General features: G+C 40.1%; 1 protein-coding gene and 1 long non-coding RNA gene across 8 annotated transcripts in view; both read left to right on the plus strand.

Annotated features, from left to right (window-relative positions):
• LOC105895829 (adhesion G protein-coupled receptor E5) overlaps positions 1-7,500 on the plus strand; it is an 82,016-nt gene that overhangs the window by 54,500 nt on the left and 20,016 nt on the right. For 3 of the 7 annotated variants that reach the window (XR_006151632.1, XR_006151633.1, XR_006151634.1), the window contains 3 exons: positions 1,506-1,668; positions 4,086-4,181; positions 4,470-4,818. The exons of the other annotated variants lie outside the window; for them this stretch is intronic. The gene's annotated coding sequence lies outside the window, so the exon portion shown is untranslated. The remainder of the gene's footprint in view (positions 1-1,505; positions 1,669-4,085; positions 4,182-4,469; positions 4,819-7,500) is intronic. 7 annotated transcript variants of the gene reach the window in all.
• On the plus strand, positions 5,144-6,862 carry LOC122128819. The gene is made up of 2 exons (XR_006151637.1): positions 5,144-6,021; positions 6,110-6,862. It is a non-coding gene; the product is annotated as an uncharacterized LOC122128819 (long non-coding RNA).

The following is a 7,500-nucleotide window of genomic DNA, read 5'->3' on the forward strand; positions in this document are numbered from 1 at the left end:
GCACACACACACACACACACACACACACACACACACACACACACACACACACACACACACACACACACACACACACATATGCACACACACACAGACACACACAGCTACATGCACACACACACACACACAAACACACACACAGAGACACATGCATGCACACAGACACACACACACACATGCAAACACACACACACACACACACACACACACAGCCTCACACCTTTGGCTTTGCTTTTGGCCTCCCTCATTTTCTACCCCACACACCAGCACTGAGAAATAAAAAAAATAAAAACTTACTCTTACAGTTGCCAGGAGTTGATCATAGATTGTAAACCTTTTGCATTATATTCATTATTTTACTTTTTATCCACAACAGAAAAAATACTAAACTAAAACTAAACTTTTTCTTTTTCACTCTATTCACCCATAGTAATGTTGTCATGTTTAGGCCTACCAATTAAGTTAAAACACAAGTACAGTCTCTGAGCTATGAGACGACCCTTGATCTTCTCTCTCTGGCACAGATATCAGATCATATTGGCAAGAATATGTGGCTATAAAAAAGAAAGCTGTCAACATATTATAAAGAGGTTTACAAAAGAGTTGGTTAAGTAGTCGTCCCAGTCATGATTCCTTCTCCTGCTCTCCCTCTCTCTCTCTCTAACTCTCACTCTCCTCACCTCCCTCTCATCACCTCTCTCTTTTTCTTTCTCTTTCCTTCTGTCCTCTCTTCCTCACTATCTCTCCATCTCTCTCTGTCTCCCTCCTTCTTCCTCTTCTCTCTGTCCCTCTCTCTCTCTCTCTCTGACCCTCTCTCTCTCTCCTTCTGGGTGTGTGTGTGTATGTGTGTGTGTGTTTAGTCGTCACTGTGACTGATGGGGCTCAGCTCAGTGTTCCGTTCAGATTGTAGCAAGGTTTCCAAAAAAGGCTTAGTATATTAGTTGTCATGCCAACCCATCAATAATGTTGACTGATACATGACAGAATTATCACCCTTTTCATCCCCCTCCCTCTGGTCACATGAAAAGTGATTGACACACCGGTCAATGGTATTATGTCTTCTTCAAGGGCTTGGGGTTTGGGGAAGCTGCTGTGTGAGGTTGGAGATGATGGGCAAGTGGATTTTAAAGGAGGAGCTGACCTATTCCTTTTGTCTTTTATTAATGTAGTTAATAATTGGGTTGTGTCAGTGCGTAAGTGGTAACTCATTCTCCTTCTCTCCCTCCCTCCATCTCTCATTCCCCCTCTTCTGTCTCTCTTTGACAATGTTGGACTTTTTTCACGTAGAGGTCTGTGGGAAATTGATGATAATGGTAGAATTTTGTTAACATGGTGATATTTCTTTATGAATTTGGTAGCATTGTGTGGATGTAGTTGGGTATGACTACATAGTAGCCTTTTTCACTTTTTTTAAATCCATTTGATGGTTCAATGAAAGGGTTTTAAACGTCAACATCTCTCCTCCCTCTTTTCTTCTGTGTGTGTGTTTGTCTCTGTCTGTGTAGGGGTTTCACGGTGACTGCGGTGGCTCAGCTGTGTGTTCTGGGGGGTATGTGGGTGTTCGGCTGCTTCATGTTCAAGAGCGTGGCAATGGCTTACCTCTTCACCATCTTCAACAGCCTACAGGGGGCGGTCATCTTCATCATGCACTGCCTCATGTCCACACCTGTGAGTCAGACACATACACACACATAGTTACATTTAGTTTTATTGGCCACTAACAACTCCCATATGCAGGGACGTGCACAGGAGGCCGCTAAGGTAGCTCGGGCAACTGCCCGTTTGCCCTCCTCGACTGAAGTTGCCCCTCCGAAGGAAATATATATATTTTTTTTAAAGTAGTATTACGGATAAAATAATTGTGGAATAAGCGTCCAGGGGGAGTGTGACGGATCGAGCCTCGGTTGACGTCAAAATGTGTGGGTTTGGCCCAAACAGCTCAGAGACAGAGTGAGGGTTCAAATATAAAGTCCGTTTTAATAGGGTTCACAATATCCTGGAGAACTGCTAAGCCTCTCAAATGAACATCACCTGCTCAGCCTCTAAATGGGGTAGAGGACAATATGCAGCAGTTGAAAAGCTCTATTTAAAATACCTGCTTAGCCTCTAAATGATGTAGAGGACACAAATCAGCAGTCAAAACAAAAGCTGCACATACCTGACAAGACTTGACTAACTGAACTAGACAGAGCAATGAACATATATACCTGACGGCCAGCACCATTTCCACACACCGGGGGGGGACACAAACCAAACAATACAACAATGACAAAACAGACACTGAGACACAAACATAGTATTTTATCAGGATCCTCAATCAAATAAATAACTATGACATAAATAAATGAGGTCTCAAAGGTTTGTTAAAAAAACACCTTATCCAAGTGGTCTGGCCCAGACCATTTTAAAAGTCCCCCCTGCCAGTCTGGGCAATTAGCAGTTTCACTGAGGTATGAGTGTTTGTGTGTGTGTGTGTGTGTGTGTGTGCAAACCATGTCTGTTAGGTGCGCTAGTGGTCGCAAACATGGGGCAGAAGTGTGCAGTTCATGTGCGGTCGCACCACGAACGTCACAGGGAGGGGGCGTGGCGGCGGGGGTTAGTGATCGACCCTGACAATTTCAGAGTTTTGAGTGATATAGGCAGAATATGCGTCCAGGGGGAGGGGGTGTGGCGGCGGCGGTTAGTGATCGACCCTGACAATTTCAGAGTTTTAAGTGATATAGGCAGAATATGCGTCCAGGGGGAGGGGGTGTGGCAGTGGCGCTGACAAAAATGTGTTGTCCCTTTTTTCCTCTGCACGTCCCTGCCCATATGCATACATGCTCACAAACCTTCCCTCTTCCACATACACACATAGAGTATAAACACACATGCATCATATTTTATTTGTAATACCATTATTTACCTGTCTACACTATACATTTTTAGCTCACTCTCCTTATACTGTTCCTGCTACGTGTTCTACACGACCAGTGTGTTAACGCAGTTAAACAGTCAGCCAAACTCGATTTTCATGAGCCAGGAAGCGAGCGCCTTGCTCCTTTATTGATACGTCAGGTAAAAAGTTATGAGTGAAACTGTAATAAACAAGAAACAAAAAACACTTAAAAGGTCTCTTAACTAACACAGCAAGTTACTATATTATTACAGCACAGCTGGCTAATAAGTGCTAACGTTAGCCATTAACGGAACGACGAATGAATGGTATGCTAACAGTGACATATTAGCATATTTCATAGAAACTAAATGTAGGTCACTCATACATATTAAATACTGTGTGAGATAACCAAAAACGTACAGCCATTGCTTTCGAGGGTGTGAGGAAAAGTGTAACACAATAAAGAGGCTTGCACCGTGTGCAGATCTTATTCCTTGCCACAAAGTGTTCTATCCCACCATACATGCATTTGCATGGTGTCAAAGTAAAAGTCTGTCAACAGAAACTAATACAGTACTGTGTGCGGGTCTCTATAACAATTATATATTGTAACATGAAATGTCAAATCACTCCGAACAATATATAACAACCTTTGCTAACATAAATAAATCAGAGGGCAGAACACACAATGTGGTGAAACGCTTGCAGAAGAAACGTTTCTCTGTTAGTTGCCTGTGTGAAAAGAAAGAGGAGTTGTGTTCCAGACGTAATTAGAAACCAAGCTCTAGTAAAACCAAAGATCACAGAATGAGGCTGAGATGAAGAACCCTTGAAAGAAAACTATCATTACAATGGAATGGGAAACCCTGTTTTGAAGGATTCCTTTTTAATGTGACCTTAACTGCAATATGCAAATTAACACCCCACCCCCCCACCCCACCCTCAAAACTCTGACAATTGTATCTATTTTTGAGAACTTTATATACCTTTTTCTGTCAACTTTCTTGAACACATTAAGGTTTAAATGGAAATTATGAGAATGAAAGTGTAGATTTATAATAGAAATTCACAAAGGCACATATATTAGGTAAAACAATTACATGAATTCACCACATTTACTATGTTAAATAAACATGAATAGTGCTAGATGTCTGAGAAGAAATGTTTGCAAAGAGAAGTGTGTCTTATATAACACTGCCCCCTGCAGGTGAGAGATGAGTATGTCAAGTTCCTGCGAGGTATCTGCACTCGAAGAAAGAGGGATTACACAGAGTACACCAACTCATCCAGCAACAGCCAGCAGGTATGAGTGTGTGTGTGTGTGTGTTTGTGTGTGTGTGTGTGAGAGTGTGTGCGTGCGTGCAAGTTGATATCTTTGTGTTGGCTTATGTGGCACGTCCTCACTACATGTTACATAACACCAAAACTGTTCCCAACAACGGTTTAATAACCCCTTTACATGATAAGTTATTTTGGCCCTTTTTATGACCCAAAATAACAGTGGATTCATTTCTGTAAACCATTTCCATAGTGATCTAAAATCATTTAAATAACCTCTGCTTGACCTTTCACCTCTGGCTTCTTCCTGCAGCCCATGAAGACCACCCAGCTGTGATTCGACCCCTGACCTTCAGAAGACCCACAGTGCTTTGCAAGCTTTGCTCTCCCTGTTTCTCCAGCCAACAGGACATCAGTTCAAATCTGGACTTCCTGTGTCCCATCCAATCAGAACAGGTTCTGGGCAGCTGTTTCTTTTTTGTCTTCACCAATGGGGGACAACTGTAGCCTACTTCCTTTATTTATGTTAACCAACTGAAGAAGCTTTAGCCAATAGCAGCTCAGGAAATGTGAATATGAAGCCATTTTATAAGTAGGAGAGATTGAAGCTAGATATGAGGTATTATCGTGTGGATTGTTGTTGGTTCAGTTGAAGGCTGAAGGTTTGCACATCAATTCAGTGAAAGCTATTTCAAATAGGAGGTACAGAATATTTAAATGCTATGAAAATGTGTGTGGATGGTTTCACACACACACACACACACACACACACACACATAGCTTTTCATACTTGTGCACGCACAGACACACAGCTTAAATACTCATGCATGCACACACACACACACACACACACACACACACACACACACACACACAGAGAAACACACATACACACTCACATACACACACACACACACACACACATAGCCATAAAATAAACACACACACACACACACAGACACACACACACACACACACACTCATACACAGACACACACACACACACGCACATAGACATATACACAAATGCAAACACAGACACCTACACGTTTACACAATTGTGTTATAGTGCAACCATATAATAGTTTGATATTATGCAAACCTAAGCTTAGTTCGTCATTCAGAACAAATGTACTATGTCTTAAAAGCCATGGCGACAATTAATATATTGCTTAGTATATGGATGAATTGCTTAGTATATTGATAAATGTAATCACTCTGAGCCCGTTGTGTCACACAGAATAAAAAACAGTTTAGTGAACAGTTATTTTAATACTGCAACAAGTAATCATTAGCAGTCCATAAACAGGTGACTTAAAATCAAATTCATCCATAGATTAAAGTACAGATCCCTTTCAGTGGGGCATTCTCAGAGAGCTGTTTCAGTGTGTGTCATTCGAGATCAGGGGAACAGTTGAAGTGTACCTACATACGGACTTTAAACGCATAAGCACTGGATAACGAGTTTTAACAGCATGTCCCCGTAGTTTTAGTAAAATGTATTTAGTTAACTTTGAAGCAAAGGATGCTGCGTGTGATGATTAACTGTGTGCACTGATACACCCATAACATGAGTAGTTATGGCAACACAGTGTATTTATTTATATATGTAATTTGGCAACTACTGATATAAGATCTTCATAAGCACACATTTTCACGTTCTAAAAGCCCTTCAACTAAAGTCTTCCCAAAATGAATGTCATGAAGGTTACTGTTCTACAGATGAAATGAATGTCATGAAGGTTACTATGGTTACTGTTCTACAGATGAAATGAATGTCATGAAGGTTACTATGGTTACTGTTCTACAGATGAAATGAATGTCATGAAGGTTACTATGGTTACTGTTCTACAGATGAAATGAATGTCATGAAGGTTACTGTGTTTACTGTTCTACAGATGAAATAAATGTCATGAAGGTTACTATGGTTACTGTTCTACAGATGAAATGAAGGCATCACTCCTGCCGCTACAGAAATAAGGCACTTAGAGACTCAACAGGTCATTTTATGTATATTTTCTAGCAAGCACCAATGGATTTTTTTGCCAAGGCAAAGAGTGGTTAAAGTCAGTCATAAAAAGGAGGAAGATGTTTTGTGTTGACCTCCTGTACAGTTTCTTATTTTTTTTCTACAGAATGCAGCACAGTATAAAAGTCTTTACCCGCTTTATCTATTTGCACTTTTTTATAATATTTTATGTTTACTCAATATGCAGATTTGTTCTGGTTTTAAGACTATGTATTGGTGATAAGAAAGTGGTAGTATCAACTAGTATCCATAAAGCATTATTGATAACATTCATCAATATTTATAACGTAAACATCATGCATCATAGCGACTGACTATCTTTTTTTCACAGTCAAAGAGTGGTTAAAGTCAGTCACAAAATAGAGGATGTTGTTTTGTGTTGACCTCCTGTACAGTTTCTTATTTTTTAAGAGTATAAAAGTCTTAAAATGTCAGTTGTTTTTTTAAATGACTTGCTTTATCTATTTGATGTTGACCCTAATTAATATGCAATTCTTTACATCTTTAAAACTATGCATAGATGATAATAAAAGTGTTCTTTAAGAGGCTATTTCTCCGATGTCTTAGTGAGCTGTTGTATTCTCTCCTATGTGTCTATGTACTCTTCCTGCTTGACTCAGGGGTGTTTTGGTACAGTGTTGGCGCTTTGAGTCAATTAAAGATTTAGCCTTCAGTGATCCGAGAGTTTTAGTTGTCATCCTTTGTGTTGGTCTAACTATTCATTGCTTTATGTGTCTCTCACACATATGACACCACAAACACACTCCACATACATACATAAACACACACACAGCACCACACATAAACACACACACACACACACACACACACCACATACATACATAAACACACACACAGCACCACACATAAACACACACACACATGCATACATAAACACACACACAGCACCACACATAAACACACACACACACACACACACACACACATACATACATACATAAACACACACACACATACATACATGACCACACATAAACAGACACACACACACACAAACCACATCTACATAAACTTTTTAGGGGAGGAGAACAAATCTTTTGAGTAAGTGAGTGAGTGAATGAATGGATACATGAATGAATGAATGAATGAATGAATGAATGAAAAGTTTCCCTCACTGCCAGGCTTCAGGTTGTCAGGGAAGATCTTAGGAAATACCTAAAACAACTAAAAAAATGAACACTCAAAAACAAATAAACAAACAAATGGATACATTAATGGATGGAGGCATGGATTCTAAATATAAATCGACCACCATACGCAACTAGAGCAGCTCCACCCAGCCCTCATGGAACCA

The sequence above is a fragment of the Clupea harengus genome, chromosome 24 (assembly GCF_900700415.2).
Source record: "Clupea harengus chromosome 24, Ch_v2.0.2, whole genome shotgun sequence".
NCBI classification, from domain to species: domain Eukaryota; kingdom Metazoa; phylum Chordata; class Actinopteri; order Clupeiformes; family Clupeidae; genus Clupea; species Clupea harengus.